A 12,083-nucleotide genomic window follows, 5' to 3' on the forward strand; every position below is an offset into this window, starting at 1 on the left:
TGTTTTCATATTGCATGATCCACGAGCACATGTAGATAGGCTAGGCACAATTTCTTCAATGCATACATTATTTTTGTGTGGAGCATCATTTGATTGGTTGCATAGCATGGATCCATTGTTGCATATTTCTCAAATAATGTATGATTGGGTATGAAGTTCTATTTCATAGAAAATTCTTGCTAGGGCACATTGCATGAATGAAACCAGGTTCGTATGGGAAATGTCAATCTTTGAAGAATCAAGGGAGAAGTCAACATAAGCTAGAATTTCTGGTCTAGGAGAAGACTTCTCCATTCAAGCTGGAGATGGTTATGTGATATATGGGAAAGGCAACATGTTCTTAAGGTGGCTAGTTTAATATGATGAAGGGAAGACTAAGTAAAGTGGCACTATAGGTTGTATTATATTGGCTTAGGGTGGTACTTTTCTGAATGTTGAGGATCCTGAGTTTTTGGAGATATGTATTCTCTTGGAAGCTACCTTTGTGCTCCATGCAGCAAGCATGATAGTAGCAGGGATCACACATTGGCTTCATCATCATCAAGGGATAATTTTGGGAGGAGCAAGGCTTTTGGGTTAAACAAGGTTATTCTTTCTTATCATCTAGATGTAGGGTTGATGAATAAGGGAATACAATAAACAAGAACCAGCTATCACCCACTTTTTGTCCTTGGTGTTTTGATGCCAATTTTAACACAAGTGCTGGAAATGAAGCAAAAATAACAAATCATCCCTTAGTCATATTCTTCGACATGTGAGTCATTAAAGCAAGCAGAGATTCGTTTTTTCATGATGCAGGTCGAGGGCATTACATGGACATGTGGCCTTCTGAGATATGGTGACGGCATGGTCTAGATCATGATCAAGACGGCTAGGGTGTCGACATAATTTGGATTGCAGGCCGGTACAGGTGGTGGCGTTTAGAGATGCAGAAGTTCGGTGGAAGACAAATGACGTTGTTTTATGGAAAAGAAGGATCAAGCTAGATTTTTCTAGCTCCATCATATAAATGGAGGAATGCACATTGCAGGGATGGCATGTAGCATACGCAGAATTGGCAACAATTTTACAATTGCAAGCATGACAATTTGGGAGTAGTTGGCGGCACAATAAAATCTAATTAGGCGGCCTGGATACGTGGGCAGTCCGATTATGGTGGCATATTACAAAGCAATGCAGACGGCGATTGACAAAGATGGCGGCTTGATGATGACGAGTGCTAAAATGTAGTACAACGAATAATGGCAGGCATCGTAGGAAATACGACTGCATTACAAGCAATGATTGGTGATTATGACAAGGCAAGAGGCGGCCCATTCAGTCTTAGGCCTTCATATGAGCGATGCTCATTTCTTGCTATGGCCAAGGACCTTGCTACCAATTCAAGTGATGACTTGGTTACTTGCATTAAAATGTTGGACAACAAAGTCATGACCTTCACCCAAAGTTATGAGAGGCTATAGACCTTGGCCTTCTTGATGAGCCACTTGCTTCTAAAGTTCATGCTTTACCATGGACCTGGGAAGAGTACGAGCTCATGACCATCAAATTCCCCAAGGTTGCAAAGCTGAGCTTATCGCTAGTTATAAAGTCTCAAAGGAGCAAGCAATCATCGATAGGATGCTGACCTCATACCAAAAGCCTGCCGGCTCTGCACCAATCCAAGAGCTTGAAGAGCTCGTGAGTCTTGCAAACTCTACCTCTTCATTCTTACAGCAACAATGGTGTCGTATGTTAAGAAGAGTAGACAGACTGATATTGCAGAGACACTGCACCAAGGGAGGTGGCTTCAAATTACTTGCTGGAAAGGTTATGCTGGTGAATCAGCTATCCTGAACTCTGGAGTGTTACCACCTTTTCCACAGTCAACTTCCCACCTAAGGGTGTTTCCACCTTTTCTTGGAACGAGGCCTGTTATGACATGGAATTTCTTCCTTTTCTCCCATAACAGTTTTGTCTGTTTTGTTTTTTTTTCTTCTTCTTTTTTCTTTTTTGTTCTTTTTTCGTTAATAAAGAGAATGGTAGAAATACCATGTGTCAGGACCAACCTCGCCACCATTGTTGGATCAGACGAGAAGAGAACAAGGTAGGGTTGAGAGGTATCTGTGAGGGCTAGCAGAACAAGACCGCCTCATGAGAAAGATCATAAGGGCTATCAAAAGCACGAAGAGAATGACAGTGCGATGCCCAAAAGGGAGAGGGTAGGTCAACTGTGATTGTCAAGATCCCCAAGGAGGGAAGTACTTCTTTAGACGATAGCCATTGATAAGAAAAGGATCATCAGAGGCATCAACGGTCTGCATCTAAACAGAGCCATTAGGATTGAAGCAGCAAGTACCTTGTACAGGCCCATCCACCGTTGTTAAAGCTTGCTAGGAAACTTGCCAAATCTCGAATCATAGGCTAGGACAAGATCACCTTCTTGGAACTCCTTATGCTTGATGAAACTGTCATGATAGGCCTTGCGTCGTGCTTGAGTGGTTTCCATATATTGTAGGGCCATCTGCCAAATCTCATCCAAACATTCCAAGTGTAGGAAGTGGCATTGCAGTGACTCATCATCTCCCAAGCATTCTTTAACTATCACTCACAAAGAGGGCAATTCCAATTCAACAAGGAAGACGACTTCTGTACCTTACACCACCTGGAAAGGGGTCTGTCCTATAGCTGCCTTATGGGAGGTTCTGTATGCCCAGAGGGCCTCTGTAAGTCGATCGTCCCAGTGGCGACGATATGCAGTAATCGTTCTTGTCATGATCGAGCAGAGGATGCGATTGGTGACTTTAAGTTGGCCATTGGCTTTAGGGTAGGAAGGAGTGGACTTGCGATGGCGGATCTTATACAGCTCCGTCAGCTCCTCCATGATTTTGTTAAGAAAATGAGTACCTCTGTCACTTACCAACTCAAGGGGACTGCCAAAACGGATAATAATATTCTCGTACATAAACAGAGCTACGCTATTACCATCGTCCCACTTCAGAGCTTTAGCTTCACACCACTTTGTGACATAATCCATACATACTAAGATGTATTTGTTCTGCTTCCATTTGATGGGTGGATCAATGGGACCCACAAAATCAATCCCCCACTTCTCGAACGGCTTTAGGAGAAGAATAGGTTGCAGTGGCATGGCACTTGTTTTGGTGGGTTTCCCCATTCACTGACAAGCATCACATCTCTTGCAGTAGTCATGTGCATTCTTATGGAGAGTCGGCCACTAGTATCCCACCAACAAAGCCTTCCTGGATATCGCTTCTCCTTCAAAGTGTCCACCACATGGTTTGTCATGGTATGCTTTCAATACTATGTTGATTTCATCTCCTACAACACATCTTTGCAATACTTCATCTTTGTCTCTCTTGTACACAGTGCACTGTCTAGAAAAGTGTAGGGGGTTGATTCTAACAGAAGCTTCTTCTTCTCACAGCTTGAGATGCCAGAAGGATACTATTGAGTTGCCAGGAGGTTGGCTATGTCTGCATACCAAGGAGTAACTGTTTCAACTAGAAACAAGGAAACATCAAGAAGGTCTAGATCATCATGTTCCTCTTCTGCAATTTGAGGGATCCATGATAGATGATCGGCTAGGACATGGGAACGGCCAGGCTTAGTGACCACTTCAAAATCGAACTCCTAGAATAGGAGCAACCATCTCATCAGTCGTCCTTTAACATCTACTTTGTTCATCAGGAAGAATAGGGCTTCATGATCCACATAGAACTTGAAATGCGTTGACAGTAGATAGTGTCGAAACTTCTCCAGTGCAAACACCATTGCCAAGCACTCAAGCTCTACCAGTGTGTAGTTCCGTTCCCTATCAATGACCTTTCAACCTGCATAATATATTGGTTGATCTAATTTAGGGGGGCCCTTTTGACATAGGACAACACCTAGCCCTTCAACTGATGCATCTGTGTGTACATGGAACTTCTTCGTCCAATCAGGAGGCTGCAATGTAGGTGCTTGGATGAGGCACTGTTTTAGAGTACTAAAGGATTCTTTGCAGTCATCAGTCCAAAGGAAATCTGCATCTTTCCTTAGGAGCTTGTATAGAGGGGTTGCCTTGGTTGCGAAATGTGCAATAAATCTTCTGTAGTAGCCCACATGGCCAAGAAATCCTCTCAATTGCTTGAGGTTTGTTGGTGTAGTAGCCCACATGGCCAAGAAATCCTCTCAATTGCCAAGACAATATGGCCCAGAAGAACTCCTGATGAAGCTCCAAAGACACATTTGTCGGGGTTGAGAGAAATCCCATATTCTCGACATCTATCAAAACATTGCTCTAGGTGTCCCCAGTGCTCACGGATTAAGCTATAGACACAGAAGTCATCAAGACACACCTCGATGAAATCATGCAAATGATTCTAGAAGGTAGCCATCATTACGTGGTAGGAGCATTACAGAGCCCAAATGGCATCACTCTATAGACATAGGTTTCCCATTCTGTGGTGAAGGTTCTTTTGAATTGGTCCTCTTTTGCGATTTGTACTTGGTTATATCCACTGAATCCATCCAAGAGGGAATACAGCTCATGGCTTGCCACCACTATGTCCAACAGTTGTTCTGTAAAAGGGATAGGAAAATGATCCTTCTTCATCTTCGAGTTCAACTTTCGAAAGTCTACACATATTCAAAGTTTCCCATTCTTCTTAGGTACTACCACAATGGGTGAAACCCATTCACTGTTAGCCACGGGATAAATGAACTCAGCTTCGAGAAGCTTCAATAATTCAACCTTTACTAGAGCTGAATAATTAGGATTCATATGCCTTTGTCATTGCCTTACAGGTTTGGCATCAGGCTCTAGGTCAATGTGATGCTGGCATATTGTGGGATCAATCCCCTTTAGGTCCTTGTATGACCAAGCAAACACGTCTAAGTTCTCCTTTAGTAGATCTTGCAGGACCACTAGTTCTTCTTCTGGAAGATTGAGACTCACTTTCAGGTGATGTTCAGTACCATCAGTATCCAAGAACGTCACTTGTCTTTCACCTTCCACTTTGTGGATAAATATCCCAAGGATTGTTTTTGGATAGAGGTCTGACTCCTTCAAGGGAGTAGTGTCATCGTCTGATGTTCCACTAGAACTAGTGTCCTCCTTCTGAACAGATGACTCATTTGTCTATTGAGATTGCTGGAAGGGTATTAGAGCTTTGTTTGTTTCTATGTGAGTGGTGATTTCTTCTAGACTTAGGGATTCATCTTCAGAGGACGTATCTAGGAATGTCACATAGCACAGACCTTTTAGAAGCCGTGGCTCTGATGGCTCTAGCTTCTATTGACAAGGGGCATCATCATCAATATCTTTTCTTCATTATGAATGGTCAGGGCGATAGGAGCCACTGGTGAACATAATTTTTATACCTTTGATCCATTGCTTATGCAAATTCTACATACTTTGTGGTCCATTGGTCAACCCAAATGGAACCATGGTCATTCCATCCAACACCCCGAGATCTTCGGTCTCTGAGGTCTCCGTAGGGACGTGAACAAGATCATCTGCTATCAGAGGAACTTCTTCATCTGCACTTTCATAACCTAATTTTTTTTCTTCCTCATAATTTTCATCCTCTTAATTTGGAGGCTCTGTCTCTACTTCTGTAGAGGCTCTGTAGGAGAAGAACATATCTTTTGCCTCTGTGTCTGCTTTTGCTTTTGCCTCTAAGTCTCTACCTCTGTCTTTGCTACTGTCATGTAACAGGGAGAACAGTACATCCATGCTTCTATCTCGCTATCAGAGGTGATTTCATAAGTCAATTCGAGTTGAGGCAGGAGCTATTCTCCCATGGACAAAGACTTTGCTTCTATCTCGCTATCAGAGGTGATTGCATAAGTCAATTCGAGTTGAGGCAGGAGGTATTCTCCCATGGACAAAGACTTTTCTTCCTTTGATAGTTGGCTTATAGTGCCCATTATTAGGGACTGTGCCTCTATTTTCTTGGAAATATCTGTTTAACAACCTCTTCGTCTCCTGATGTACCATCTGTTACTTCGTTGGAGGAGTCTGTTAATGGATGTGGATCCATTGCCTTTTTGCGATCCATACAATTTCAACACCACTTTGTTGAGTCCTCCGCCTAGGATTAGGGTTCCTTTGAACCAGTCTATCCTGGCTCTTGCTTCAAAAAGCCAAGGTCTTTCCAACAGCAAAGGGTATAAGGTCGCGTAAGAATTTGGTTTGACCATCAAATATGTCAGCCAATAATCTCTTCATGCAAGGGTTTTTTTTACATATGGGAGGATGCCCAACGGTTTAATTCTGCTTTGGTCTGCCAATCTGATAAGCTACTGCATAGGTTGAATTCCTTGCAACCCTAAGTCCTTCATTGCCACATCTATCATTATGTTTACTAACAAACCTCCATCAATCAATGCATCTGAAATAAAGCATCCTTCTATCCATACACTAATCTCTGGGGTTCTAGGATCTAGAAAGGCGTTAGCCACATCTACTTTCTTTACAGGATCTGGGGCCTTATTGGTCTTGGTCTCTGTTGAAGGAGTAATCCTTAGTCTGCATCTTCTTGTCAAGATTCTTTTGAATTTCTTTCAGCAACTAGGAGATAGCATCAGCAACTGTTGCAATATTAGGTTTGGTTTAAAGGTGTCTAGGTCTTTGACCAAGTCATACTCTTTGATAGGATCCATGGACTTCTCTGGCCTGCTGGGGAATGGGGTTACACCCATTTTCATCTTTCCTTTTTCTTCTAGCAATGGCAACATCAGCACTTCTTCTCTTTGTGGAGGTGCTTCTGTATCGTCTATCTCTTGGACCTCTGTTCCTGTTTCTGGGACTGTCTCTGTGACTCTCTGTGGCACTGTAGTGCTCTGTACTACACTGTGCATTGTTTTTTCATGTACTGCACTATCCCTCTATTGGCAGGTTGAACTTCACAGTCTTGGCAGGGGAGTTGTTCTCTTTCTAGACAACTGGTTCCTTCTTCTTGGCATGTATGATAGCGGCAACTTCCAACTCTACCAAATTGGCGGCACGCTCTTGTGCCTTCTATTGGCTATCAGTGGCATTGGCCTTGACAAGGGGGGCTGGACTTGGACATTCCTTTGCAGTGTGGCCTTCTCCTTTGCATAGGCTGCATAAGGGCTTGTAATCCACATATGTTCTGGGGTTTGGACAATTTGATGAGATATGACCCTTTTCTCCACATTTGTAACATTCCACCTCAGATCTCTGACCACTGCCAGACTGTCGTCCTCTGTAACTTTGAGAGGGAAACCTCCTTGGACCGAAATTAGGACCAAACTCCCTAGGCTTTGGTCCAATATCCTGTGTTGTCGTTTTGGATTCTAGTAAGTTGAATCTTGCATTTTCATCTTTCTGTCTTCGTTCGTGCATCTCTTTCAGAGAGCAAATATCCTATGTCTGGTTCTTTCACAAACAGTAGGAACAAAAGGCTCTAGGAATGGTTGGTTTTCAGGTACATTTAGTGGCTAAATATCCCGCTTGATGACACTTTTCACACTATGTATTATAATGCATCACATCTCTCCCAGCTCCCACAGGGATGGATATATTGGCGGTATTCACCTTCAACATTTCTAGCTGCTCTGTAATCACATCCATAAGCTCTTTCTTGATACTTGCAACTAAGTTGGATAAGTAGTCCTTCATATTTTCACCTCCTGCAGTACTTGTAGTAGAATTTTGGGAAGGTTCTGTAATTACTACATACACTGGTTGGGTTGATGGACAGGGTCCTCTGTTCTGGTTCTGATTCAGAGCTCCTGTTGAGACTTAGGGTTGTTGATTCTAGTTGGTAGGGTTCCACTGTTGTTAAGTCGCCATTGGAGGAACTGTTTGAGGCCACTGTTGTTGTGGTTGAACCATCATTTGAGGCACTGTCGTATATGGCGACCACATTGGATTATGTGCACTATACTGCGGCACTGTTTGCATTTGGGGATAGGGATAGGGAGCTGTCCCTAGGATTGCATTTGGTGGGTATACCATTCCTAGCAAGGGAGGAGGTAAGACTCCTCTTCTTGGAGTCATTCACAGCCTTGCTTCAACTTCGTCATGCAATCTTGCACCTTCCACTGCAGCTTGCAAATTGACTGGTCTTTTTCAATTCCACGAACTTGCGAACTTCTCGTTGTAGGCCTCTCAGGAACACTCCTTTCTAGATACCTTCATCCAAATGATGGTTAGTCCATCTCTTCAGGATGGATTCCATTCGCGAGACATAAGCTTCTACCCTTTCTCCAGAGGATTGACTTAGGTTCATGAATACCTCTTGCATCCGCTCTTCAAAACCTTCATGCCTGAATTTAGTGAGGAAGACCAACTTCAGGTCGTACCACGTGTCAAAAGTTCATGCTACTTGTCTCTCATACCATTGAAATGCCGTGCCTTTGAAAGTGGCAGGGAATATTGCTAACCAATGCTCAGGGGTTCTGGTATTGTTATCCACACATGCTACCATAAATTCTGCTATATGAAGATCGGGGTCTTCATTGTACTCTCCCTTAAAAATTGGCAATAGGACTATATTTGCTGGCCTATCATCAATATTTCCAATACGAATCTAACTAGGAAGGGACCTTGAGTCACCATGGGGACTTCTGTAAAAAGTTCTTTTAGGGCGTCAAAGGAGGCTTGTGCTCTGCGAGCTTGTTTTCAGCCTTAATTCTTGCCTTCTCTCTTCTCACGTACCTTTGGACTCATTCTAACACTTGCCTCTTGATTGCGTTATTCATCAAGGGGTTGGCTCCAACCAGTTGGTCTATACTCAACAAAATAGAAACAGAGAGGGCTTCGGTTTTTGGGGGATTCTCTGGCCAACATCTCTTCTACTTCCTTCTTTTCAACATCTCTGAATTCGGCTTTCAAACCACTATAGAGGGAGAGATATTCCGTTCTGAAAGTATCAAAACTCATTCTTCTTAGGATCGTTGTTGTGCCATCATTATAATAATGCCAACTTCTGATGGTTTCAATAGTGTATATTGTGAAAAAAACTTTGTCTACCAACTTCCAGTGGGTTGCTAATTGTCAGTGCACCAAGCATCCCACGTATCTTGCTGTTGAGCATCCATGAACAAATTCCAACTCTTTTCCTTCTTGTTTTTGTGAACTTTCACTGTCCATGACTCCTAAAGCTTCTTCATGATCTCCCACTTAATGATGTTTGGAAACTTCTCAATGAATGTCAAATCTTCCATGGATGGTCATTCTCTCTGTTTCTACTCTTCAGTTTGTTTCCAAACAATTTGCCACCAAGATGCACGTCTCTGTTGCTTCAACAATAAGAGGAAATAGTCCACCACATAGATCTTGCATCATGATGGTAATATGTTTCCGCCATTGTGGGATGAACTTCTTGTAGAAAGTGGCTTTGGCAATAATAATATCCAACTCTTCAGTGGAAGAAGGAACTTTGCAAACATCCATTGAATTCTTCTCTTCTTGGCAATGCCATTTCCTTCATTTTCAGCCTATTCTCATGCTTGTTGATGGCAAGTTTCCCTAGCTGCGCACCAAAAACATGGTGCCCCAAGAGAGACACCAAGGAAAAGGGGATTCTACCACAAGAAAATCTATCTTCTAACATCAACAAGCTTTTGTTTCATTCTTTTAATGACCAAAACAAGGAAAATAGCAAATCTTCATGCAACATCATAGTAGATATCTCCCACGGATTTGATAGAATCAAGCATAATCTTCAACCTCTTCACAAAATCCATCAATAGAACAAGGAACATAAAAGAATACACCACTTTTGAATGGAAATCAATCACATAGTATTCATCTTCATTGTCTTCATAGTTTTCTCTCTCAATCTCTCATAATAAATACATTGTTTTGATAGAATTGGCTATTTCTGACTCTCTCTCTCTCTCTCTCTCTCTCTCTCTCTCTCTCTCTCTCTCTCTCTCTCTCTCTCTCTCTCTCTCTCTCTCTCTCTCTCTCTCTCTCTCTCTCTCTCTATCAATAGTACATCATCTTCTCACTAAAATAATCAAGAATGTAACTCAATAATTCCTCTTAGATCGAATACACCTCCCAAAAGGTATGTCTGATGCGAAGAGACACCAAAGACAGCATAGCATCCTGTGAGATCTAGCTTCTGTCATTGTTCTTCTGTAACCTTCTATGAGTCTTCATTAGCTACTTCTTCACTTCAATTAGCTTGAATAGAGCTTCCATTCATCCTTTTCCTAAGACAAAAACACTTCCTAAAACATCCATACATCCAATATAACACTCAACAGAAACAAACAGAATAGACCATAGAGCAACAGGACAACAGAAGAATAGGACTACAAAAGCTACAAAACCTTATAGAAGATCAACAGAAACCATAAAAACCACAAAAAAAAACCAAAACCAATTGAATATTTCATAAATCTTTTAATAAAACCTTAATCATCTCTCAAAACATCCATTCAACCATCTCAACTACCAAAATAGAAACAAAACAGAAGAAAATCAAACCTTACAGAATCAAATAGAAGAAACTACAGAACCCTTCAGAAAATCATATCCTCATCAAAAACCATCATAAACCCTTCAAACATACTCAAACCATTCCAAACACTTCTCAAAAAATATTCAATTTCAAACAATCCATCACTAAAAATAATTATTCAGTAATTTAAAAAAAAATCGGTCCAAAAAACATATCATTTTAGCACTCAATATTTATGGAGGCTTGAGCACCAAGTATGGCTGAATACCATCATAAATGTGATGATTGATGGGATGCTTGAAGTATTTGTTAAAATGCATGGATCTAGAGCATGGCAGGAGCTATGGTGGATGGAAGATGAAGACTAGATTCATGTTGACATAGACAATGAGTAGACAACTACCACACAAGTGAATTAGGTTCCAAGATTGAGACTTGGACTCATAAACACAATCTTGTGTGTTGATAATGACAGAAACACTTTACTGGAATGACAAAACTACTATGACATTGTATTAAAAAAGTGAAAAAGTACAATGCTTTATAGAAATAGACTAGGTTGCACTTTCCACCACTGTGCATATAGGATTCAGCATCCTAAGCCCCCACTGCTTCATACAAAGAGGCTAAGTTGGGTGTGACTACCAAGATCTCAACACCCCTTCTCAATCACAACAAGAAAAGTACAAAGTGTGTAGAGGCTTTAGTGAGCAACCACCTACCAAGTGTGGGCACACCACAAACATGGTAAGCACTAGAGGCTATCGCAGAAAAGACTAAGTGTGAGTACCAAAGACATGGTGGATATCCAGAGGTTGTAATAGGGGCCTCACAAAGTGTATAGAGGCTATAGTACAAGGTTACATGAGGATTTTTACAAGTTTATGTCAAAAGCATTAGGGCTAGGCAATACAAGGCTAAAAAAGTCTATCAAAATAGGAGTAGAAGGACTCATGAAGCTTGTCCTTCTCATGTGGTCTTCTTCTTCTTCTTCTTCTTCTTCTTATTTTTCTCCATGGTCTTCTTCTTCTTTAACAACAACTAGATAGGCTTTTTGAGACCTCTTCCTAGCATGATAGAATTTCTCCGTGTGCTCGATTCTTTTGCAGAAGTCACATATCATCTAATCTTTCTTACCCTTGTACATGTTACCAACATATAACATTTGTTCATCTTTACAAGTGCTTGGTTCTTGTTTGGATTTTATCTTTTTTCTTCTTCTTCTAGCAAGGAACCTCAATGTCAATCAGTTTAGGACTAGGCATATTGATTAATGTAGTTGACACATTATTATAGTTAAGAGGCAGGCTTTTTAACAACTCACCAATACAAATAACTTCATCCATCTTGAGATTTATCCCTGCAAGCTGGGTTAGGAGACTTTTCATGTAGTTCAGATGAGATTCCAAGGATGTATTAGGATTCATATCAAGTCGAAATAATTCAATTAGTAAACCATACTTTGAGGATTTGGATTGTGCACCAAACAAGGTATCTAATCTATCCCAAGTGTCATGGGATGTGTCACATGCATCTACATGATGGATGTAGCTATTATCCAACTCCAATTTGATAATGGCCTATGCTTTGTCATCATTCTTATGCCAAGTAGTTGCAAGAGTTACATCCCGAGGCTTCTTTTCTTGTCCATTGGTA

Source organism: Lygodium microphyllum, chromosome 2 (assembly GCF_053477565.2).
Source record: "Lygodium microphyllum isolate KBCC chromosome 2, Lygodium_microphyllum_v1.1.10, whole genome shotgun sequence".
In the NCBI taxonomy this organism is placed as follows: domain Eukaryota; kingdom Viridiplantae; phylum Streptophyta; class Polypodiopsida; order Schizaeales; family Lygodiaceae; genus Lygodium; species Lygodium microphyllum.